This window comes from Pteronotus mesoamericanus, unplaced genomic scaffold (genome assembly GCF_021234165.1).
Source record: "Pteronotus mesoamericanus isolate MK-2021 breed Mesoamerican mustached bat unplaced genomic scaffold, CSHL_Meso_final contig_182, whole genome shotgun sequence".
Taxonomy (NCBI): Eukaryota; Metazoa; Chordata; class Mammalia; order Chiroptera; family Mormoopidae; genus Pteronotus; species Pteronotus mesoamericanus.
This window is the reverse complement of record NW_026555078.1, coordinates 13,343,223-13,370,153: the sequence shown is the minus strand read 5'-3', so window position 1 is coordinate 13,370,153 and position 26,931 is coordinate 13,343,223. Positions and strand designations below refer to the sequence as shown.

The following is a 26,931-nucleotide window of genomic DNA, read 5'->3' as shown; positions in this document are numbered from 1 at the left end:
TTTGAAAGAGACAAGTAAGCCAATGGCAATGTTAGAATTTCCAATAAAATTCAGTAATTGAAAATAAGTTTTATTAGGAAAACATCATTTCTGGACCTTCCCTCAGCAAGGCAGAGAAATTACTCTGACATGGTCAAATCCCAAGAAGTTTTTTTCCTGTGTTCTTCATGACTCTATGGCTCCTTTATAGCATGTGGGGACATTTCACTCCGTTTTCAGTGCGCACTGACACAGACCAACATCAGCATGTTGAAATAAGGCACAAAGACCAACTTGGTGTAGAATTTACAGTAAAAAGCATCAGTGGAGGAGCCAGAGTCGCCAGGCAACTAAACAAGCACACACGCGCACAATAGCAAACTGTGCAGACCTCTACGGCAGGCTTCATGTAGAAATTCTTTTTTTAGTTGAGCTATTAAACGCTAAAAAACAAGAGTTGAATACACAGGACAAAGTTCAGCTATACAAGCTGGCATCCAAATAATGAACAAGAAGAGAGCAGATATTCATCCAGCAAATTATGTTCTGGGTTCTAAGGAAATACCAACTCTATTTTCTTTGTCTGTGACTACCAATATTATTTCTAAAGCATTCTCAACAAGTTGGTTAAGGAAGATCTCTTTCCAGCAAGAGCTGACAGAACTCTAATGGAAGTAGGCTTTCAGTAGCTCCTCTGGCTGCACTCAGGAAATTCTGCATGATTATCACCATTATTTCCTACATAGATGACTGTTATATAATTGGCTATTCTCTGTCTTGTGGCCTCGGGAAGATTTCTGATGTGATGGTTGATGATCAGCCAAACCCCAAGACTGTCAAGTGACACAGAGTTGTTTATGCCAATCTCAGGGAGGAAAAGTACTACATAATTACAAAATAGCATATTTAGACAAGGGGTCAGCAAACGTTTTCTGTAAAGGGTCATAGAGTAAATATTTTAGGATTTGTGAGCCATATGGTCTTTGTCAAAACTACTCAACTCTGGTGTAGTGTGAAAGTAGGAAAGTAGCCACAGAGGATACACAAATGAATGAGCGTGGCTGTGTTCCAATAAAACTTTATTTGTGGACAAAAATTTTAACTTAACAATTTTCTTGTCATAAAATATTATTCTTATTTAGATCTCCTGTAACCACCTAAGAATGTAAAACTCATTCTCAGCACATCCATACAAAAGCAGGTGGTGAGCTGGAATTGCCAAGAGGGTCACAGTTGCCCATTCCATACTTATACTATTTTTATGTGTTTCCAGAATATATCACATGATTTTACTTTTAGATTAAATATCTGATAAAAACATAATACAAGTTGATTAAGGGTATATAAAATTGATATCAGAGGCACATTTCTGAATATTGTGAAATATTAATAGAAGTTAACCTTTCTAATATACTATAGTTCTATATACTCGATGCTTTTAAAGCTTCTAGTTCATGAATAAAATACAATGCAGAAAATCTGAAAGTCCCAAGTAATTTGACTACTTGTCAACTACAACTTTTTTGACACTGAAATACTGTGTAATGTCATAAAACCCCAAGATTTGTTTTCCAGAAGACAGAAATTTTCTCAGAATTATTTGGCTGAGAATTTGATAATGGATCATGAGCAATAAAACAATTACTAATGACCTATAGTGAACATCTACCCTGCTCTGCATCTTCTCATATCAGTAATCACATTAAACGGATAAACCCAAAGAATCAAGCTAAGGTGGACTCTAACTGCAGACCCTGGGGATAGCTCCAGTGGGAATTTTAATATAGTTATTACCATTATCCACACAGTGTGATTCATAGTTCAAGGCAACACTAGCCATCGTTGCTATGGCACTATTTGTATGTGTGTAAGTTGTCCGATGTGTATGGCTGCATAGTCTTCATATTAATGCTAAAGAGCTGTCTCATCCAGTTCAATCCTATCAATTAATTAATTAATCAGCAAGTATTTTCCAATTCTGTGATTTATCAAAAGCTTCACAAAATTCCTTTTATGTTTGCTTTCCCTTAATGTACCACTGAAGTTATTTATACTGCTGTTCAGTGGATCTGGCAATTACTTTTTCCAAATTGTCATTTTTCCCTTATAACATAATTGAATTTAAGTTTTGGAAATCTGGTTGGGCTCTGGTACCAAAAGAACATGGTTTGAGTGTTTCAAAAAGAAGATAAATCCTAGCTCAAGCCCCTCCACTCTCAACAAGAACATGCACTTTCTTCTTGGCTACACAGAATAAGTATCATCCTTTTTTGTCTTTAACTTATCTCTGATTTATTTTCTCCCTTAGCTCTTCTTCAACATTGTTTACTGCCTTCCTCTAACCATTTTCTCCCTTTCTTGTACAGTTCCCAATTTGTTTTGTTCCTTTTATATTTCCCAATCTCTCTTCCTAAAAACACTAATTGGCTATCAGGTCCTGTGCTCCACACCAGAAATACAATGATGAACAAGACACAACTGCATGAGATGGATGGTGGCTTAGATATGCCCAAAGAGCAAGGTGAGGCATGGGGCTCAACGTCTACACCCCTCTCTAAGCCAGAGGCCCTATGTGCCTCATTTTCAAGAGGCTCGTGCTTTATTCCCAGTCTCTTCAGAGTCTTAAAATTCTCCTTCTTCTTTGGCATCATTTAACTTCAAATACAATATGCCTCCTCAAATTGAAAAGCAGTCTTTACTTTGCTTTCATGTATTAATAAAATATTTTAAACATATACAAAAATAGAATAAAATAATGTCACCAACCACCTAAGTAACACATATTAGTGTTATTTGACTCAGATAAAAAAATAAATAAAACATTTCAAGAACAGTTAAAGTTTCCCATTTCTACCTAACATCCCTTTCAACTGTCCCCGCCTCCACCAAGTAACCACCACCCTAAATCCTTCTCACTCAGTTTTTATATACTTTTGCTACATACGTGTGGCCCTATGTAGTTTTACTAGATGTATACATAATTTTTTTTAATAGTGTTATCTTGAATGTTTTTTAAGTATGTTATATCACACTATCCAATTCTGAAATTTGGGCATTAAATATATTTATATATTTTCTATACTCCTGAGATGTATCCATATTGATGCATATGGTTTCAGTTCTTTTGCCCAATGAGTACTATTGATTATATAAATAGGAAAGAAACCATTTATCTTTCCTTTACTGATAGACATTCACATTACTTCTAATTGTTTACTATCAAGTAGAATGTCAAAATGGACATTTTATTGGCACACATCTCTTTGGAGACATGGGAAACGTTTCTCTAAAGTACTTAACCAGATGTGAAATAGCTTAGGTCAGGTGCATTTTCACTTTACTAAAAACTGTAAATAGTACCAATTGTCTCTTCACAATAATTGTTTCTATGTGCTCTCTTACTATTGATATTAATGTATGAATTTTTACCACATCTTTGCAGCTATTAATATTGTCAGGTTTTTACATTTCATACTGCCTGGTGGGTTTAAGTGTATTTTATCATCACTTTCCAATCTGGTTTCCATCCTCACTTAGATATAAAACTGTTTTTTCCATGGACATTTAATAATCACCTCCTGCCAAATCACAAAGACCTCACTTGTACTCATCATTCTGTTTGACCTCAACTGCGTTTGGCATTCTGGTAATGACCACATCCAAGTTCTTCTCTCCCTTTGCTTACATTGAACAGTATTCTGAGAACAAGATGTCCCCTCAGAAGTTCAGATGTGAATCTGGTAGATAACTCAGGGAAGGTACTCGTCAAAGAAATATATTTAATAATAGAACTTCAAACTTGGAAAATTAAGGAAAAAATAAATCCAGGTAACTTTCATAATATGAAATTAATATCAAAACAAATACTCCTAGGTTTGGGGATTTTGCAAGAAACAGAATCAGAACACATTCATAATAAGCTCTATATTTACTTTTTTCCATAATTCCTTTAAGTTCTATTGTCTTATTTTTTAATATATTTTGTTGATTTTGTTAATTACAGTTGTCCCAATTTTTCTTCCTTTGCCCCCCTCTGCTCAGTACCCCCATTCTATTCAGCAATCCACTCCTCTTAGTTCATGTCCATGGTTCATGCATACAAGTTCTTTGCCTCTTCCATTTCTTATACTGTTCTTAACAACCCCCTGTCTATTCTGATCCTACCAATTTATACTTTTTAATCCCTACATCTTTTCCCCCATTCTCTCCCTTTGCACTCCCAACTGATAACCTTCCAAATGATCTATATATCTATGATTCTGTTTCTGTTCTCTTTGCTTAATTAGTTTTTTTTTATTCTCTTGTTGAGAGTTATGGATTTATTGCCATTTAATGTTCATAGTTTTGATCTTTTTCTTATACAATTCCCATTAACACTTCATGTAATAGTATCTTGTGATGATGAACTCCATTAGTTTTACCTTGTCTGTGAAGCACTTTATCTGTCCTTAAATTCTAAATGACAATTTTGCTGGATAGAGTAATGTAGGTTGAAGGTCTTTGCTTTACACAACACTTCGAATACTTCTTGCCAGTCCCTATAGGTTGCAAAGTTTCTTTTCAGAAATGAGCTGACAGTCTTATGGGAACTCTTTTGTAGGTAACTGTCTCTTTTTCTCTTGCTGCTTTTAAGATTTTCTTTTTATCTTTAACCTTTGGTGTTTTAATTATGATGTGCCTTGGTACAGTCCTCTTTGGGTCCATCTTGTTTGGGAGTCTCTGTACTTCCTAGGCTTGTATGTTTATTTCCTTCACCAAATTTGGGGAGTTTTATTTCATTATTTTTTCAAAAAGTTTTCAATTTCTTCCTCTTCCTCTTCTACTTCTGGCACCCCTATGATTCAGATGTTGGTAGGTTTAAAGATGTCCCAGAGGTTCCTAAGCTTATCCTCATTTTTTGTTTTTGTTTTTGTTTTTTGAATTATTTTTTCATCTTGCTGTTCTGATTGAATGCTTTTTCTTTCCTCGTGTCCCAAATCATTGATTTGATTTTTGGTTTCATCCCCTCCACTCTTGATTCTCTATAGATTTTTCTTTATTTCACTTAACACAGCTTTCATTTCTGCCTGGGTCTTTTTTACATTGTTGAAGTACCCAGTGAGTTCCTGGAATATCCTGATAATCAGTATTTTGAACTGTGCGTCTGAAGGGGGCATGAGCATACAATGGAATAAAGATAGCCTCTTCAATAAATGGTGTTTGGATAATTGGACTGGTACATGCAAAAAAAGAAAAAATGAAACTAGATCACCAACTTATACCATACACCAGAATAAACTCAAAATGGATATAAGACTTAAATATAAATCATGACACCATAAAAGTCGTAGAGGAAAACATAAGCAGTAAAATTTCAGATATCCCATGTAGCAATATTTTTGCTCATATATCTCCTAGGGCAAGGAAAATAAATGAAAAAATAAACAAATGGGACAACATCAAACCTAAAAAGCTTCTGCATAGCTAAAGAAATCATCATCAAAGTGAAAAGGGAACTGACCATATGGGAGAACATATTTGCCAATGATACATCAGAAAAGGGTTTGATATCCAAAATATATAAAGAACTCATACAACTTAACACCAGGAAGACAAACAATCCAATTAAAAAATGGGCAAAGGATCTGAATAGACACTTCTCCAAGGAGGACATACAGATGGCTCATAGACATATGAAAAGATGCTCAACATCATTAGCCATCAAAGAGATGCAAATTAAAACCACAATGAGATATCACCTCACACTTGTCAGAATGGCCATCATTAACAAGTCCACAAATAACAAGTGCTGACGAGGAAGTGGAGAAAAGGGAATCCTAGTATACTGTTGGTAGGAATGCAGACTGGTGCAGCCACTGTGGAAAACAGTATGGAATTTCCTTAAAAAACTAAAAGAGGAGCTGCCCTTTGACACAACGACTCTAGTTCTGGGAATATACCTTAAAAATCCCAAATCATCAATTCAAAAGTACCTACGCACCCCTATATTCATAGCAGTGCTATTTAAAGTAGCCAAGTGCTGGAAACAGCCTGAGCGCCCATCAGTCAATGAGTGGATTAAAAAACTTGTACATTTACATAATGGAATACTACACAGCAGAAAGAAATAAAGAACTCCTACCTTTTGCAACTGCATGGATGGAACTAGAGAATACTATACTAAGTGAAATAAGCCAGGCGGTGAAAGACACATACCATATGATCTCACCTATAAGAGGAATCTAATGAATGAAATAAACTAACACATGAAATAGAAACACAGGCATGGAAATATGGAACAGACTGAAAGTGACCAGAGGGGAGGGGAACAATGGTGGAAAGAAAGGGAAGGGACTAGAAAAAGAACATGTATGAATGACCCATGGACAAGGACAACAGTGTGGGAATTGACTGGGGGAGTGGGGGATGGGATGGGCAGAGAAGGGCAAAGGGGGAAAAATTGGGGCAACTGTAATAAAATAATGGTAAAAAAAATAATTTAAAGAAATTGCCCTGGCTGGTGTGGATCAGTGGATTGAGCGCCGGCCTGCAAAGCAAAGAGTCAGGGCATGTGCCTGGGTTGCAGGCCAGGCCCCCAGTGGGAGACGCGTGAAATGCAACCACACATTGATACTTCTTTCCTTGTCTTTTCCCTTCCTTTCTCCCTCTCTAAAAATAAAATATTTAAAAGTAAACAAATAAATAAATAAACATAATATTTGAATCTACTATAATGTCAAAACTGGGACTATGGGTCTAATGAGAGCTGTTAATAATGCATCTTCCATTTCCTTTCCCACAGTTCATTTGACTACGCAAGCTACAACACAGATTAAAAATAAGACCATTTGGATTTGACCCCAGGAAGCTTTCAGTGGGCTTAAAAGGGTAGCTACACCCAGAAAATTGCCTAAAACATCGCTGACTGCAGCTCATGAATATCCAAAGTAGCAACCCCACCATTCGTTGCCCACCATGAGGTCACTGATTATAGTAAACGAAGGAACATTCACTGAAGAAATTCATTCAACAAATCTTTTTTCAGAAATGACTCATTAATTCTTCTAGGTGAAAGAATGAATAAGAAAGTCTCGTCCCTCACACAGCTAAGGCTCTAGAACGCTCTGAAAGAAATGCCAAGCTCTCAACAGCAAGTTCTGTTTTTTCAAGTTTTTTGAGGAATGGGGTGCTTTTGTTTGGGGGGAAAAGAATATGGTAGCTGTCGATGTTGGCAAAACTTAAATTCCAAAATGTGGTAAGGCTGATATCGAGTAAATGCTCACAAACATTGTAAAAAGATGATGTCTGATGTCTAGATTTCTCAGTACAGCCTAAGTCTAAAAATACAAAGTAATGGCACCCTCTTGAATTACATTTAAGTAAAAAGTTTTAAATAAAAACCATGCAAATATTTTTAAAGACTTCTCTCTGCCCCACACATGAAGCTGGCAATTACTAAAACCTATAACCAAGAATCTTCAAAGACTGTAAAAATTTTATGTGAAATAGCCCCTTTAATCGCAACAGGTTAAACCTTACTTCTTTGGTGATTTTCATTAAACCTTGTGTTCTGAATGTTTCCAAAACATTTATTAAAGAAACCCTATGTTTATCTATGGAAGAAGTTGTGTTCTTTATTAAATAACATTATGATGTTTCTTTGTATAATTTCTATAGTTAATCCTCAAACAGATAACTCAGCAGAAGATAACAAATTTAAAGTTACCTTTAAATCAAAAAGCAAAAAATCAATCATTACCTTCTATTTTTTTGGTTGACTTATGATGGTTCTACCAATGGGAGAGTCTATTTAACTATTAGTTTATTCTGAATTTTTAGCTAAATATTTTATGGAATAAAAATGTTCTTTCTTCAAGCTTTGGAATCTACCAAAAAGGTTACTTATCTTTATGGTTCTATCAAAGATTTTCTAAGCAAAAGAGAGAATAAGGGAGAAAAAAAGATATTAGTATAAGCTTTTGCTATTCTAGAAATATTGAGTTGGTAATCTAGACTGTTAGCAAAAAAAACTGGAGAAAAAGAAAAATCACCAGTGCTCTGTGCCATTTGTTCCCAAGCAATGATTTCCCAAATGCTGCAAAGTTCTTTTGGAGAAGAATTCACCTCATTTATGACAATAATCAATTACAAGAATAATAGTATATGAAATACCAGATTTTTTCTTTGTTTTGTGAAGATGTGTATATGGATCAAAAAAATGCTTCTGTTCCATGTCAAGGTTCTTTGATTCTCGAAAGGAAATATGCTGGGCTAAATTTATGAGCTGAAAGACCAAGTGGCCTATTTTGGGAATACCAGAGAAAAGACCAACTGTGTCAAACTTGAAAAAAATTATAAGTGGATGTTGGCTAGTTGGCAGATATGCTTTAAGCATTGAGTATACTGAATCTGAAATTTCAAGAGAAAATTTTCAACCTCATTTCTTATTATATTAAATGTTAAGCATTTATGGCCAAAACCTAGATATGGGCACAGCTAAAAAAAACTAATTGTCTCAACTTGGTGAAGATTTCAAGGACAATATCTTAAAAACTATTTTAAAGTGGAAAATACTGAGTTTCATCTACTCCTACTGTAGGAAAAATATGGATGGTATTTTTTTTGACATTGTGGCAAAAAATCCCTTTTGGAAACTCACAAGAAATATTTTCTAGGCTTGGACTGTACACAAGTGCTCAGAATAGAGATTTTTAAAATTATACTTCATTCAGTTTCCAAAATTAATCTTTATATAATCCTAAGTGGAGTAAAATATCACCCCAGAGGAAGTAAACAGGCTTCGCATGTCACTATTTAATTTCCATCAACATACACAGAACACGCATTTTCTTCACTTTTGACAAACAACAGAAATAGCTGTACAATAGATTTGATATTTAGGTACTATTGCATTTTTCATTTTCCTCATAGCCTACCATATAAAAGTTTATAGCAACCGAGTGTACTCAACTCTCAGATAAATTTTTAAGTTATTATTTAAGAATTTGAGAAACTTTTTTTCTTCTAAAACTACCACTGAAAAGTTTTTGCTTAGCATTTTAAAACTGCAGAAAATGTATGCATCAAAGATACTATCTTTCTGTTCTATGCCATTTCTTTGTGGGTTTTTGGTCTTATTACACTTCCTCATTAGATTTTCTCAAAGCTTGGTTCTTGGTCATGTTCCTGCCTTCTTTATGTGTATGTGTATGTGTGTCCATGACAGTTACTAAAAAAAAAAAACAAAAAAAAAAACAAACTTATCATTTCAAAAATTTGAACTATGACCTCTGTGCAGAGAACTCCTAAAACTGTGGTTTCTTGACATTTGAACCAAATTTCCATTATACACACGCATGGGGCCGGGGGAGGTGGGGAGAGATGAATTTCAATTTATATATCTGATAAATATAGGACATTTACTGTCTCCGGGTCTTGCCACAGGCACTGGAGACAGAATAGAACACAAAGCAGTCAGTGTGGTGCCTTTAGAACTTAGATTTCTGTTCGCCACATAGCATTCAACATTCATTACTTAAAAAATCATCATTTTCCATTAATACTAGCTCTCTTTCTTGATTAATATTTTTGGTCAGTGCTACAGTCACTCACCTATTCATCCAGATGTGTAACTTTGGGCAACCTTATATATTGGGAAGAAAGAAAAGAGACTTTTTTAGTGTTCACTCCACACCTACCCCTTTTCTATTTCAAACCTCTTCTTCGTTTTCTAAAGGATCCCCTTAGCATGCATGGTTTTTCCCTTTCAATCTGTTCTGTATACAGGTGACACATTGTTTTTAGAATATCATCCACATTAATGTCACATCAGTTTTCAAAAACTGTCCTTGGTTCACTATCTACAGAATAAATCTAAACCTGTCATTCTAGCATTCAAGACAATGCACAAAGTATAAGATACTTTTCAATTTTATCTCACAGCTCTCCAATATATATTTTCTTTCTACAGCCAGACCACTCTCCTCAATATTCACAAAACACACTTAAGCCTTTCCAGCTCCATATCCAACACTTCCTGGAATCCTTCTCTTATGCCAGCCATGCCCACTTTCTTTAACTGGTCAGGAGTCACCCAAGTTAAGGTAGACCTGTAGTACCAACTCCTCTCGAATTTTTTCTTTAACTCTTCCAACTAACATTCAAACCTCTCAGGAAGCATCTTGGCATTCATCACATTTTGATCACTTAGCTTTAAAAAATGAGTATATTTTATCTCTGAAACCAAATTCCATTTCCTTAAGGCTAGGGTTTTCATTTTGTACCTTTTTTCTTATAGCTCCTAATGTTGTAGTTGTGTTTGTCTAAAGGTTGACATTATAGAATGACTTGGTCTTTGACAGACTTAAATGTGCCACAATCTAATCACATCCTCTAAAGGCACAAGTGAAGTACCATGTAAGATGGTGGAGTTTTTATGAAAAGCACAGTTACATCCCCTTATATGTTTTAATGAGATCTCCTACGTGACCGTTTGTTTTCCTTCTCTTTGTATTAGTTCTCAAATCAAAGGATAACTCAGTGTCTCCATATGTACCATTTACAATGGGATTTCATCTCTGCTATATAAAATTAGAAATTATTTCCCATTTTTTAGGGACTGCAAAACAAATGCCAAGAATTGCATTTTGATTTGATGTTCTCGTTGTAAACTATACTTAGGCATTTGATTCTATTAACTGAATTAGTATGTGGGAAACCTTTTGAAAGATTGGCTATCCAGACAAGTTTATAAAACAACATTTGCTCTCTGCACAAAGGAGTAATGGTGAGAATTGTAGATTAGGGAAAAAATATCAAGTGCATTCGCTGTGACTAACAGCACTAATATGGCCCAGTTCTTGCTCCATTACTGTTTATTATCTGCTTTTCAACAGTGCTCTGCATTTTTTCCAAAGATTCTAATTTAGAGACAAGCAGAGTGCTCCTCAAGCAAGAACATGCTCAATGTGCAGTGTGTTGATGGCAAAGGGCTGATGGACAATATTCAAGAATTCCGATGCGTCAGGAACTGTACCCCTGTGGCTTGTAATGGGAATCAAGTGTAGCTATTTGATTGGTTTGTGGAGGCCACACTTCACATTCTGACAGTGCCAGAAAAGACAAAGGTCCTCACCCAGCGCCTGCCAATTAATGTGTTTACGGTTTCTGTCACTCTGCTAAGCAACTTGTGCCTGAAAGTCATAGATAATTCTGTGGTCAGAACAGTCCCGCCTCCCACCAGGCACCCCGCACCATCCTTTCAAGAAAAATAGCTAGTAATGCTTCTGAATGGACTCCAAAGGATTTGTGAAGAGTCTATGGTGTTAAAATCAGCAAAATCTAACAGCAGAGAAATTTGGGCTGGACCAGAGCAAAGATAATCCCCAAGATATGGACTTTCAAGAATGGAAATATGGCATTATTAGAAGTGAAGTTTTTCAACAGCTTTATTGAAGCATAATTTATATAGCATAAATTCACCCCTTGCAAGTATAGAGCTTGATGCTTTTTAGAAAATGTGTGGACTCTGCAATCACCGCAATACAGTTTTAGAATATTTCCATCACCTACACATGAGGGACACTATCCCTTTGTGTCCCTAATTTGCAGGTAATCCTCACTGCCATCCCACTGCCTAGCGACAACAAATCTGCTTTGTGTCTCTATACATTTCTCTTTTCTCAATGTTTTTATATACATGAAATTATAAAATGCATAGTCTTATGCATTGGGATTCTTTCACTAAGCAAAATGTTTTGAACTTCAATTACATTGTAGCATTTATCAGTAGTGCACTTATTTTTATGGCTGAGTAGTACTGCATTGTATGGTTATCCATTCACAATTAATGGTTATTTGGGCTATGCTGCTATGAATATTCGTACATGTCTTTATATGGATATAAATTTTCACTAAAAATTAAAATAACATTTCCCGTTTAAAAGCAGCTCTTCTTCCTAAGTGTCATAATTTTAAACTCTATTGGAATGGTCCATAATAACAGAAAATAGTAACCCCAGCAAGATTTAAAAAGAATGAAAAGCTGGAGCTGATCCATTTCACTTGGCTAAATTCTTTACCTGACTGTTCCTCAACTTTATTCTGTGTCCAGCTAAATATATACAGAGAAATGACACAAGGTCAACTCGAAATGCTAGAAAAGGTAGCCTTTTCAAGGGTTATGAACTTTTTTCTTCCAGGCATACAGTAGTATAAAGAACACAATAAAACCTCCTCTGACATCAACTCGTTCAATGCCATAGATCTTAAGATAAACAGAACAACAAAACTATTAAGATTGGATTTCCAGTATACATAATGTGTATTCTAAAAGATACTCAGCCAAATAAATACTCTTTACCTCAGAACTTTGCTACCAACTTACAAATACGCAGAGAATTTTCCTGGCAGGTAGACTGTCCCTCTTACAGACTGAATTCCCTCCCAAACTGTGTTCCCCCAAAACTCCTACGTTGAAGTCCTAACTCCCAATGTGATATTAGGCGGTGATGCTTTGGAAAGTAATCAGATTTAAAAGAGGGGGATTGGTGCCATGTGAGGATCAGCAAGAGGGAGCTATCTGCAAGTGTGGAAACAGGTCCTCACTCAAACTTGACCATGAAGGCATCCTGATCTCAGACTTTGAGTCTCCAGAACTATGAGAAATAAATGTTTGTTTTTTAAGCCACCCAGCCTATGCTATTTTGTTATTGAGACGGAGACAATCCCTTTCAATGACCATAACCCCACCCTAACATACACTCTTTCTTTCCCAAAACAAAATAAAACAAAACACAATACTGTGGAAATTAAGATGAATATTATTTTTTGTTTGTTTCCTGTGTAACTTCTTATCTTGAAATTTTATGAAATTGAAAAGATCCAACAAAATATTTTACTTATTTCTGGTATCTTGTGGATAATTTTTCAGAGGTCCTTTTTTCATAATAAATATGTTATTGCAGCATTTTTCACATTAAAGAATGATTTTAATTTGCTTTGGTGCCAATATATTTAATGGGGGCAAACATCTCAGAAATGATCATGTAAATCACTAGGAAATGTGATTTTTTTTTTCCAAATGCGTTCAGAATAATCCTTGAGAAGCATAACCCTTGGTAAATTGAAGTGTGCCCACAATGCACAAAATCATTCTAGCGTATGTAGCTTGAACTGAGGTCTCTGCTAAATGTGCCTTGTTTAGTTGCCAGAAGTTGCATGAGGAAAGAATTACCATATGCCTCTTGCAACATTCTGCCTCATGAGCCCAAATTATGCCAAGCATTGATGACACAGTGACCATAGCAATGAATTTGCATGTGATAAAATAGAGAACTATGTCAAAAAATCTATACAACAAAAAAAGCATATAGAATATTGTCAACAGGACATATCTCTGGGATGGTCAGTAAACAACTTGAGATGGTGGGAATACCTCTTGTGAAGACATATGTGTATGGTCAGGCAAAAGGGTACTGGACAACTTTAGCCATAATCCACATATGTATCTTTCAAAAACTCATCATTATAATTACAAAAAACTCCTGTGTGTCTGCATCCAGAGAACATTTTTCTGAGGACAAGTAGTTGAACAAGAAGTAACATCTTGCAATATTGTCATCTTCTTGGTTATCAGATTAAAAATGGCATACTTTTTATGTTCTGCTACTAGAGGGATAATAGAGGTTTAAGTCTTGCTGCATCTGAGGTGGCCACAGAGCATCAGCTTTTGTTATCAAGATAGTTGGAGATGCCAGTATGGAGCTTGAAAGAAAAACCTGGCTGGAGAGTTGGAATTTTAATTCATCCACATCAGGATGCCAAATGAAGCAAGGCAGTGCATAAGCCAGTGAAGGAATGATTTGCTGAGTAGAAAGCGAGGCAAATCTCCTCTTAAGTGTCCATATACTGTGTAAAGAACATACAGAGGATGAAGAGCTTGTGAAGGCAGGTTGGCTACCCCAGAAGTCAAAGAAAATGAATGTATAGAATACATAGATGAAGAGAGGTATCTCAGCAGTGCCAAATATAGTAAAGTCATGGATGAAAAATCCTGAAAAGTGTCCATTTGATTCCGTATTTAAGAGGTAGCTAGTGATGTTAACCAAACAGATCACAGTGGATGGAGAATTAGAGGGGACAAAGAGACACTACCAGTTGGGATTATTTTTTTCCTTCTCTGAGAAGAGGGAAAGAGACAAGTCACTAGTGGGAAGAACAGAGGACATGAGGTTAAAGACAGCTATTTAGTTATTTACATAGGTAACTCAATACATTAAGAGAGGTTTGGGTACCAATGAGAAAGAAGTAGAGAGGAAAAGATGGAAGGCACAAGAAGAAGAGGGATTCTGATGAATTTTAGATCCTCAGCCAGTAACAAATTAAAGAAAGAGTGTTCCAGATCAGCACTATTCCATTTTAGATACAAGGATCCTAGATCTAATAGAGATTAGTTCATTCAACTAGTTATGCTGCTAATAAGTGGCAAGAGTAAGTCTTGATCACAGACCCTCTAGTTCACAGCCTGAGGTATTTCCCACTGTACAGTCCATTTAATCCTAAGGGTCTGCCAGGTGCTTCTTCCTGGGGGCATATGGTGGACTCAGAAATGTCAGTAAGTTCTAAGGAGGACATAACCTAAAGAACCCAAATTCCTTGTTTCTTATACAACCAGGACATCTAATAGCTTCCCTGTATCGAAATAGGTTTCTCCTAATTTTTAAGATCCTCTCGGCCCTGTTCACTCTGTCAGCTCCTGCTTCCTCCCCAATGTGCCTGCCTTGGACCCATGGCTCTTCCCTCACATGCACCTTTGCCACATTCCCAGGGTAGGGTTGCTAGATAGAAGACAGGGTGCCTAGTTAAATTTGAATTTCCAATAAACAGTAAGTTTTTATTTAGTATAGATACATCCCATTCAATATTTGGAAGATACTTATGCTAAAATGTTAGTCATGTTTATATGATATTCAAAATTGACTAGGCATCCTGTTTTTTTTATTATTTTTGTTGTTGTTGTTGTTGTTGTTTTGCTAAACCTGGTAACCTTATCCCTGGGGACAGAGAGCTCAGATGACTTTCGCCTTCCCATCCATCCTACCCTCTGCTGGGCAGCACAGCGGCCACTACCCGAGGCCCTGACTGAGAAGTGTCCACATGCTCTGCTGGTATAGGAGTCCCCAAATGTTTGAAAATCACTGTGTTATATATTTATCTTAAAGTGCTGTCTACGTTTGTTTTTTTCTAGATTTGCTTCCTTAATCATTTGTAGTCCAATAAATATCAAAATGGCCTAGTATTCCATGAGCAAACACTAATTAATGACAGATAAAGTCAATAGAAATTGAAGGAAGAAGAAACTGCCTCATATTTTTTTTTCCTTGGATAATCTACAAAGCAAATAAGGAGGACTGGTCACATTTAATCTCTCTTAATTGGTTGATACATAAGGTGTAGTTTAGGAGAAAAAAAAAAAATCTGGGCTATATCTGCCTCCTCTTGTCTCAGAGGACGGCTTAGAGGTCAACAACCATGAGCTGCTGACCCAACATGAGGCTTAAATAATAAATACAGTGAAGTCAGGGCTCAGGCAATTTATGCAGCCCTGCCCTGATCTGTTAACCCAAGTGCATACTAACTGCATATGAGAAAGAGTGGGAGTTCATGGCATTTACTCTGCAAAAAAACCAAAAGCACATTTCCCCAAGTATTTCCCCTTCATTTAAAAGTTAAATTCCATATTTCAAAGATAAATCTAAGCCATGTGTCTCACTTCTTCCCTTTAATGGCTAACTGTTCTGAAAAAACTTACTGTCACATCAAGGCCTTCCAGAGTGTCATTTTTATTCCAAATGAGAAAACCACATTTTCCCTGAACACACAACAACATTCAGTCTCAAGAATATATGCATGTGGTTCTAACTCACATCTCATGAAATACAATAATAATTTATTTTCAGCCGATCGATATCCTTTTTGGAGATATTTGTCATGTGATCAATGTCATCGGCAGTTAAAAGTAGATAACTAGATACTAGGCAGCATACCATACTTTGCCATATATAATGCTTACTTTTTTAACCAAATTTTTGAGGGAAAAATAAGGATGCTTATTATACAGGGATAGTACCTGAAATACCTTGTTATCTGCTCTTGTGTTTTGTAATTATTTGTTACATAAAATTTCTTGTACCATAATATGTTCAGAAATATGTGCTAAAATTCCTTTATAATACAAAAAACAAGTATCTAAATATAAATGAATAAAAAATTGAATTAAAAAAATTAAAAGATTTTTTTTCCTGAAAGTTTGGACCAAAAATGTGGGTATGCATTATACACAGCAAAATACAATACTTTTCCGGTCTAACCTCAATCGCCCAAGTAGGGACATATTACTAACTCACTTAATAGATAAAGATATTAAACTCTCAAGAGGTCATATAACATGTGAAGCAAATAAAAGGTTAACATGAGTTCTGCCTAACACAGAAGCCCATGGTCTTTTCATTTTTCTAGATGGTAGCATGTTCCCTTTTAGGTAAGAAAGGCTAAATCATCCCTATTTTCTTCATGTTGATAGTCTTAATAAACGATATAGGAAAAAGCAACTGACGCAGAGTTAACCGACCCAGATTTAACTCGCTAGAGAAAAATGCATTAAAATGGTATATGCATGGATCTAAAAAAAATATATCTTTTACCAAAAAATTAGATTGTAAAATTCACAAAATCAAAATACCCAGATTCTCTTTGTTAAGATGAGGTATATGATAAATCATATCTCCAGTGCTCCCAGGTTTTTTTGGAGGGTTGGAAGTTTTATATATAGAATATATATATATATATATATATATATACATATATATATAGCTATTATGCAGGCATAAGAAAAGAGAAAGAGCATTTTCAAAGCATGTGCATTACAGAAATCCAACAGGGAAGAGTGAACAAAAATATAGGTTCTGGATTCCTACACTCTTGGGTTCCAAACCAAGTTCTACTGCATACTTGCTGGTTTATTCAATTATGGGTCCTTTGCTTGAGTCCTCTGTACCTCAGTGCCCTCACTTAGAAAATGGACATAATAATACCTATTTATGGGAATGTTATAACAATTAAGTGAGATTATATTTGGAAAATAGTTGGCCTAGAGCCTGGGTCATAATAAGTATGCTGTAAATGGTGATTGTGGTTGTAGCTGAACAATCAAGCAGAAAACGTTGGCAGCCATAGTAGAGCCAGGGAGGCCAATGAGGCGACATTTTCAAATAATTACAGCCCATGAATAGGAAAAGGAGAAACCTAGCTCAGTGCTTGGCAGCGTGGGAGGAAGGGGGAGGGAAGGTGACTGTCAGAACTGCCACACAGGAAGATGCAAAAGGGCTTGACAGCAAACTTGCTATGTATAACAAAGAGAGACAGGCTACTTACATCTTTGGCCATAATTAAACTCAGTCTGAACGTTTCATACAGAAAAATAAATAAATAAAACACTAAAGACGTTATTTTTATTGGATTAGGAGAAATAAAAAATTAGGAGATTCACAGTTTATGTGGCTTAGCCATAAAAATAAGCACTAGCCCATGTGCCTCTTGCCTAAAAGTAACTATAGTATTACTAATGCACATCTTTTAAAGAGTGCACACAACCATTAATTGTCACTATAGTGTGTTTGTTTAGTGATAATGGAAATCTGTCTTGGAGGGAAAAAAAATCTAAATATTTCTACTTTGTTATTTTTGTGTTTTCTTAGAGTGAGGGCCAGCAAACTACAGCCTGTGACAAATACGGCCTCCGGTCTTTTTTTTTTTTAAATTAAGTTTTGTTGGAACACAACCTCATTCACTTTTTTACAGACTGCTATAGCTGTTTTTGTGTAAAAGACTGTGTGCACTACAAAGCTTGAAACAGTCACTACATGGCCCTTTACAGCCGAAGTGTACCAACTCCTATCTTAACCGCTGTGAGGGAAGTATTTTGCCTCATTCAGATTGGGCTGCCATAACAGAATATCATAGACTGAGCATCTTGAATAATAGACTTTCATTCCCTTGCATTTCTGAAGGCTGAAGTCTGGACACCAGCATGGCTGGGTTCTGGAGAGGGTTTTCTTTCCGGCTTATGATAGGCTGTTGCTCACAGGGTGCTTACAAGTACCCCACGGGTTGGACTTGGGGTTTTCTTTGGAGGGGGGCAGGAATTAGGATCGGAAGAGGAAAATAGTGAGCACACTTCCCTGGGAATCTTTTTTTAGTACGCTAATCCTGTTCCTTAGGGCCTCACCTTGTTACAGGCATACCACATGTTATCATGCTTTGCTTCGAGCTTCAGAGACATTGTGTATTTTATAAAATGAAGGCAAGAACCTCTACCAGCAAAATGATTACCACTTGCTTTATTGCGATACTACCTTTATTGTGGTCCTTAGGAACTGAAAATGACCAAAATATGCCTGAACCTCATTTAACCTTAATTATTTTCTTATAGACCCTATCTCCAAATACAGTCACATTGGGAGTTAGGGCTTCAACATATGGGTTTTGGGAGAGACACAATCTGTGTATAGCATACTTCAAACCTACAAAATATGATTTAATCTAAAATATCTGTGGCTTTTTTTTCCCCATGCGCCCCCTAAAGTGCCTTTCTAAATACCTCTGGAAAGATAGGTTGAAAACAAAGTATTGTGGAAACTTTTCCCCACTGATTATGAATAAAGAGACTATCTAGAAACTTTACCTCAATGTTACCCTTAGCAAAGCATTTGAGTTTGAAGAAAAATAGAAATGAGATGACTTCTGTAGGGCAGAACAAACTCTTCCACTGAGACACCGAAATGCACCTATTAATCCATTCCCCAAATGGCAGTCTTCATCATGGGGATGCCTTTTTATCTTACTGAGGACAACAGCAGTTGAAGTACTTGGGGAGGATCTGCGACCAAGTAGGTTACAAGATTCAAATAAGCATTATGGGTCAAAGTCAAGTTGTAGGCTTCATCATTCTGGCACTGTTTGCAAAGAGGATATAACTCTATTTCTCCAGCAACCACGGAGTATTTTAGGAGACACTACCTCATTCATCTTCTGAGTGCCCTTTGAAGTAAATGTCCCATATTTTATTTCTATTTTATAAATGGAAAAACTAGGGCAGAGAGCAGTTATATGCCTCTCCCCAGAGTGAATCAATCACTAGAGGAACTGAAATAGAACAATTTTAAATCCCTTGTTCTCTATGCATTCAACCATGAGTTAGTGTAATAAAGACCTCTCCATAAATAACACGTGTCCTATGCTCTTTAGATAAGATATTACTCACACTATGAACACCAAATACATTTCCTGCTATGCCAATATGGTGGATGAGTCTCTAACTTTGGCATGTTTTATGAGCTCCCTTTTCCAATTATAAGAAATATGAACATCAATAGGAACGAAATTTTAAACCAAATAGCTTATAGTCACCAAAAAAGTAATGCTGGCTGGAGATCCTGGCACCATACCTTGTCACGACCTACAAACAGGCTCTAGCGCCATCTAGTGGGAGACCGAAGTAACTTATGAATTATTAAGAGGGTTGTTTGTCTTCCTGGGGGTTCCTTTCATTTAGAAGTTTGGATCATTTCCTTATTAAAGCTTCCTGCGCTTACTCCTGTATAAGCAAGTATAGCTGTTGTTGAAGTAACTGTGGAAGTACACCACAGGTCGGACTTGGGTTACCTGTTGTAGTTTTGTTCCCAATGACAGAAGGTAAAAAGCGTGAGGACTAGAGGTGAAAGAGACGAGTTTAAATCTACGTCACCAGCGGCTCTTTGGTTTTACATAAATTACCCAACCTCTCCAAATTCCATTCACTCATCAGTATGATGAAGTTAAGGGTAGCTGTGTCGATTAAGGGAGATCTTTAGTTTATGTGTGTCTTCATACAGTAATTCTCAACAAACGTTAGTTTTCTCTTTCCCCCAAAAGATTCATGTACTATTTCCATATAGTGCTGGATTAGTTGAGTTGGGTTATTCTAACAAAGTATCACGGATTGGCTTAAACGATGGGAATGGATTTCCTTACAGTTCTAGAGGCTGGGAAGCATGAGATCAAGGTGTCGTCAGGGTCGGGTCCTTCTGAGAACCCGAGAAGATCTAGTCGAGGCCACTCTTGGCTTGAAGATGAAGATCTCACTGTGTCTCTTCATACCATCTTAACCCATCCATGCCTCTGTCCAACTTTCCCCTTCTTATAAAGACAGCAATCGTACTGGATGAGAGCCTACCCTAATGACCTCATTTTAATTTAAGTATTCCTTTAAAGAGCCTGTCTCCAAAAACAGTTCCATTCTGAAGCACCAAGGGTGAGAATCTCAACGTAAGAATTTGTGGAGGAAGCACAAGTTACCTATAGCCAACAGTCATGCCGGAAGTAATTAGTAGAGGCAGGAAAAGTCCCCAGCCCCAGCCTCCGGAGGCACAGGCGTGCTGCCTCCAGACAGAGGTAAGTAGGAAAATGCACTTTTATAGATCAAATGAAAGGCCCCATTTATTTTTGCTCAAGGCAAACTGTGAGGTCTTTTTCCTCCAGGATCGTAGGTTCTGAGATAAAAGGGACTCTACAGGTACAACAATGTATTGTTAATTACAGGAGGCCCCTCAGGCGCCCTCCACAAGTAAGGAGGTAGAATCAAAACATTGATTCTATCCCCCAAATGTATTGAATCAACAATTCCTGAGTTATTATGATCCCCACCAGTGCTATTTAGCTGACTCAGGAAGGACTTTTTGCAACTTCTAGCTAATCTATAGTACAATTCAAAATCTTCAACTGCTATAAAAAAACTGCTCTCTCCAGTTTTTATTCTGAGGGGAAAAAAAAAATGTGTCAGCCAGCATTTTCAAAATGTATTTTGTGAGGTGCACATATGTTAATATAAGCATAGCAGAGATTGTCCACCTCGCTCTCCTATTAAGCAGATTTCCCTTTACAATCTCCCAAATAGCCAGCCTCTGCACTTCAGGTTGAGGGAGAACAGAATTGCAATGCCGCCCCTGCCTGCTGTACCGTGACTTGAACACTGTTTGCGCCTTCCAATTTCTTCGCCACAGCTATTTGCATGCCTGGTATCCAGTCTCTCCCTGCCCGGGACAAAATAAAAAGTCATAATAATAAAACACAAGCAGGAGCTTCAGAATCCCAAACAATCACTTGCTGGTTATCATTATCGTTACGACCTTCATTTTCAGCGACCATTTGACGACGTTTACTTCATTAAAAAAAAGAAAAGGAAAAAAAAAAACCTCAGTGCAATGATAGCAATATCAGGCAGGACTCAGTTTGGAAAATCCAAATGAAGCTGGGTCTGAAGGTCAGCTATGAATTTTTCAAGTATAATTGCATATCACATTCAATTGCAAAGGTGGCTTGTTAGGTGTTTACCTCAGGGTTTGATTATCAATTTCAAACACCTGTGCAGAATCGCCACACATAGTCATGCACAATGCTCCCCATGGCGCATCCAGTGGGTGCCACAGTAACTCCAGCTTCCACACACTGTTCAGCCCTCAGCTATCATCTAACCTGGCCCCTTAACATTTTTCTCTTCTTTTTCCCTCTTGACAGGTCCCCATTCCATTATCTCCACCTGACATATTCCCACTATACAAACATCACTGCTGTTACACCAGCACCTAGACCTTGGTTTCTAATACTATTCTTAAAAAAAAAAAAAAAAAAAAAAAAGCTGGGGCTGACTCCAGTCTGCCACAGGGCATGTACAAAAGAAGGCTAGAGCATCTTGCAGTGCCAGAAAGTAAGTGCTCAATGAAAAAAAATTTAGTCGTTCAAAAGGATGGGGGCTATCACAGAAACAGGAAAGTCAGCCTTAAAAGAGCTCCTGTCCTGGCCACATGGCTCAATTGCTTGGAGAATCAGCCCATCACCAAAAAGTTTGCAGGTTCGATTCCTAGTCAGGGCACATACTTAGGTTGTGGATTTGATCCCCGGTCAGCGTGTATATGGGAGACAACTGATTAATGTTTCTCTCTCATTCATTCTCTCTCCCTTTCTCTCTCTCTTCCTCTCTAATGTCAATGAACATATTCTCAAATGGGGATTACTAAGAAATAATAAAATAATTTAAAAATAAAATTAATTAAAAAGTTAAAAATAAATAAGAGAGCTCCAGTGGCCAATGCTGGGACAATTTGAGCAGCAAAATAAGTAACATAGAACTGGATTAGAACACAAATATAAAATAAATATATGACTCCATGTTGATATAAATAAATGATTAATAAATATGTGGAAGAGACAAATATTTTATACAGAAAAATTACAATCTATATATATGGATGCTCTCCCCTTATTAGGGACTGAATATTTGTGCCCACTGTCAAAAGTCATATGCTAAAATGTTAGTGGTCAGTGTGATGGTATTAGGAGGTGGGGTCTTTGGGTGGTGATTAGGTTAGAGGTCTCGTGAATGGGACAGTGCCCTCATAAAAGCAATTTCATAGAGATCTCTCAGTTCTTTACCACGTGAGGACACAAAAAGAAAATAGCTGTCTATGAACAAGGAAGTAAGTTCTCACTAGACAATCTTCCAGTGCCTTGATCTTGGACTTCCCAGTCTCCAGAACACTGAGAAATCAATTTCTGCTTTTTATAAACTACCCATTCTATAGTACTTTGTTTTAGCAACCTGAATGGACTAAGACATTCTTCTAGAAAGTAGAACTTAGTCTCCACACTTCTTGCTCTGAACACCAGCTAGATTTATGACTCACTTTTAAAGAATAGAGTATGAAAAGAGAAGAACCATAAACTTATAGTGGGGAAACAGGTAAAATCCAAATAAAGCCTGAAGTTTATTTAATATCAGCGTTAATTACTTAGTTTTCAGTCTTGGTCCCACGGTTTTATAAGATGCTTATATAATTAGGGGAAACTCAGTGAAGGTTGTACAGGATTTCTCTGTATTATTGGCAACTTTTCTTCAAATCTAAAACTATTCTAAATGAAAAAGGTTATATTAAAAATCATAAAGCAAAAACAATTGTTGCTTTTTAACATTTTATTCATCTATGACTTTAGATGACCACTATAAAATCATCCTTTATGAAAAGATAAAGGAAAAAATAACTTAAATGAATAGTTATTGGAGGATGGAGGTAAACTCACCCCTATATATTTGAGACATGAGTCTCATACTGTAAAATTGATATTTTAAAGTATACAATTCATTGATATTTAGCATATTTACAAAGTTGTACAACTATCACCACTATCCAATTCTGGAAAATCTTCATCACCCCCAAAAGAAACCCCATACCCATTCCCCTCTTCCCAAAGCCCTTGGCAACCAGTAATCTACTTTCTAGATTTATGGATTTGCCTATTCTGGGCATTTTATATAAATAAAATCATACATATAATATTTCACTGTTTGTATTCATCTTTCACTTAGCATAATGTTTACAAGATTGATTCATATCATAACATGAATCAGTATTTTATTGTTTTCTACAGCTTAATAATATTTCACAGATTTTGACACTTTGTTAATCAATTTATCAGTTGATGGGCATTTGATTTATTTCCACTTTTGATTACTACAAATAGTCCTGCTATGAATATTCTTGTACAAGTGTTTTTGTGAACATATGCTTCCTGTTCTCTAGGGTATATACCTAACAGTGAAATTGCTGGATCATATAATAACTCTATGTTTAACCTTACGAGAAACTACCAATTTGTTTTTCAAAGTGGCTGTACCATTCACATTATCACCAGCAATACATGAGAATTCCAAGTGCTCCACATCCTCACCAATACTCCTTATTATCTCTTTTTTTTTTATAATAAGTATCCTAGTGGATATGAAGTAGTATCTCATTGTGGTTTTGATTTGCATTTCCCTGATGGCAAATGATTTGAGCATCTTTTCATGTGCTTATTAGCCGTTTCTGTATCTTTTCTGGAGAATTGTCTACTCAAATCCTTTCCCCATTTTAATCAAGTTATTTGTGTTTTTATTGTTGGGTTGTAATAGTTTTTTTTTTCTTTTTGTACATATTTTGGATACTAGACCCTTATCAGATATATGATTTGCAAATATTCTCTACCATCCTGTAGGCTACTTTTCTCTTCCCTGATAGTGTCCTTTGACACACAAAAGCTTTTAACTTTGAAGCCTGTTTCATTCATTTATTCTTTGATTGCCTATACTTTTGGCATATCTAAAAAATTATTGCCTTATGTAGGCAACTACTCCAAGGCAACTGCCCTGGTCTCAGGTGGAATCCTATCGATGCCAAGCTTTTGGTAAACCAGGGAGAGCTGGGCTGTGGGGCACGAAGCAAAGCTCCAGCTTTGCTCACGGTGCAATGAACTTCTCATGAAGCATTCATGCCTGCTGAACACATCAAAGCAACTGTGAGACAGGAACAGAGAAAAGGGAAACTGTTACATCCTTTTTGAGGTTTTGCTAGTTTTATTAATTAAAATATTCATGGGCTCAGATGAGTTGTTTTTTTTAAGAAATCCATTTGATTTATTTTCAGTAAGTTTAAATCCTTAAGGGGTACAGCATTACATGGATTCTGGGTCCAACAGCCTAGCAGGAAGATTGCTTTGGAATGTGGCACCAACCAGCCGCTGTTTTCCGTGAACACAAGTTCCCTTTTGCCAGATGATGCTGGTTTTGTTCAGTTTGCCAGCAGGAGTCACTGTGTTGTTCTTTGCTTTGTACACATAAGCACATCTCTCGCCTAGATGGAATTCCATTTCATCTCAAACATAAACACCTTCCATTTTAACAAGAGCTGTGTGCTCCCTCTGGTTCCACAGACCCGCTTATAGTCAACAAAAAATGGCCTTGGACCGCAACCTTCTGGACTTATTTGTTGTTATAGAGTCCTGTCCCTAGAAGCCTCCCCAGGACCCAAGATAGCAGAAAAAGATGTAGTAAGGTTTAATTTCATGTCTTTAACTGAAAATTAATAAAAATTCTCGTACTATATGAAAGGCAAAATTCAGCAGTAAAGCTCATTTATTTATAAGATCCAATGTACTGGAACTACTTGTGTTAGAAACCTTCATGATATACAGCGTTGATTTCATAACAGTTTTGAGGAAAACAAACAGAATATAATTTCCAAAGTGAAGAATAACAAAAGAAATTGAATTTTTTCAGTACAAGTACCGAAAATGCTGAACCTCACTTTTGCACAATTTATGAATCTTACCATCACTTTGTTTGGAAAAAGGGTCTTAAGTGTATTGGGTCGGTGACGGCACTAACTTGCTATTGGTCTAGAGCTCATCAGGAAGGCAAAGAAAGGACATGACACTCACATCCTCCAAGCAATACTTTTAAATATGGGATTCTTTCTTAATTTTTCTAGCCCATTCAAGTCTGGAGTCATGCTGACTAAATCCCCATCAGCCTTATAACTAACTACTGCCAAGATCCTGCCTTGCTGGACCAATTTGACACTGACTGGCAGCTGAATTGTCAAGTTCTGCAAATAGTATGTTTCCTTGCTTGGCTGGACATCTTTCCCATCTGTTTAGAATCGTTCTAAAATACCAAGTCCCTGCCCATCCATCCATACACCTGGGTGGCCAGATCAAGAGGTAGGGACTTTGGAGCTAAGTCTATTTTCCTGGTGTCTCACCCTCCTGGCTATCCAGCTGCCTCCTGAGCTCAAAATTTTCCTTTCCAAATGCAATCCACACCTACAAGCACAGGCAGAAACCCAAATGGGATTACCATTCCAAACTCAAGAGTCCCCTTAGATAAGCTCACTTACGGATTCTTTTCCAAAGTTTATAACATTGTACCCTATAAATTTAGCAATATCTAAGTAAATGGTTATTAAAACTTTCCACTATTGTGACAGAGAAGTAATGGCTGTATTTCAATTGTTTCATTGAATCAAAATTGGACATTTGAACATGCAAAATAATAAAGCTTTGGGTGAGAATTATATATATATAAGATTCTATTATACATAATTCTAGTATATATATATAATTCTAGTATATATAATTCTAGTATATATATAATTCTAGTATATATATATATATAATCCTTTTTTATTCATGTATATGTATATATATGATTCCAAAATTGTTTAGTATTCAGAAGAGAGGTTATTCCCAAATTCTGGATGTTAAGGACCAATATCAGAATAATAATTGAACAGCGGTGGCCTCATCAATTGAAGACAGGTCTTTTGAGGTCAGGGCTGAGGTATTTTGGCAGCAAGTGGCACACACACAGGTCCATAGGTCACAACCTTCCTGGCCATGCTTGGGTCACTCTGGATAGAATATTAAAAGGGCGGGGGGTGGTAAACATGAGTCTGGGCTGAGCTAATTGGTGATTGCATCTTTTCAGTAAAATAAAAAAAAAACAGTTTACTCATTTTTTGAAAGACAGTAAGATGGGAAACTTCTTCAGAATCCAAATGTTTAAAAAAAAAAAAATACAAGCATTTGTCTTTGAATTACCCTCCCACATCCACTCTCCCCTCCCCCTTCACAGTTTTGCAGGCACAGCAACAAAAACTTTCCCTTAACTCATACTTTGGTAACAAATGTAACATTGCCACAGAGAGCAGATGGAAGCCAAAAGGCTAATTGGACCAGTGTCTGTCAATGTAACCACTTCAGAATCACAGTTGTGAAATCCTTCCCAAACTCTACCTGAGACACTGAATCAATCAGAATTTCTGGGGATGGGTTCCCGAAGGCCGTATTTTGGGGGTGGGGGAAACTTCAGGAAGTTAGCCTTGCTGACTCCAATAATAATAAAATTTGAGAAATATTAGGAATAGAGACTTCAGCAAAGACAGCAGGGAGCCCCTGAGGTGGAGCTGAAGTTGGTAGGAGGTAACTGGCCATGGCAGAGAGAAAAGATTCAAGAAAAATTTGATGTTTGAACTGAAAGGAAATCATAATCTATCATTTTCTTCA

At 36.6% G+C, this 26,931-nt stretch overlaps 1 protein-coding gene across 1 annotated transcript in view; it reads right to left on the bottom strand.

The window, feature by feature from the left end:
* DIO2 (iodothyronine deiodinase 2) overlaps positions 1–26,931 on the bottom strand; it is a 222,778-nt gene that overhangs the window by 121,866 nt on the left and 73,981 nt on the right.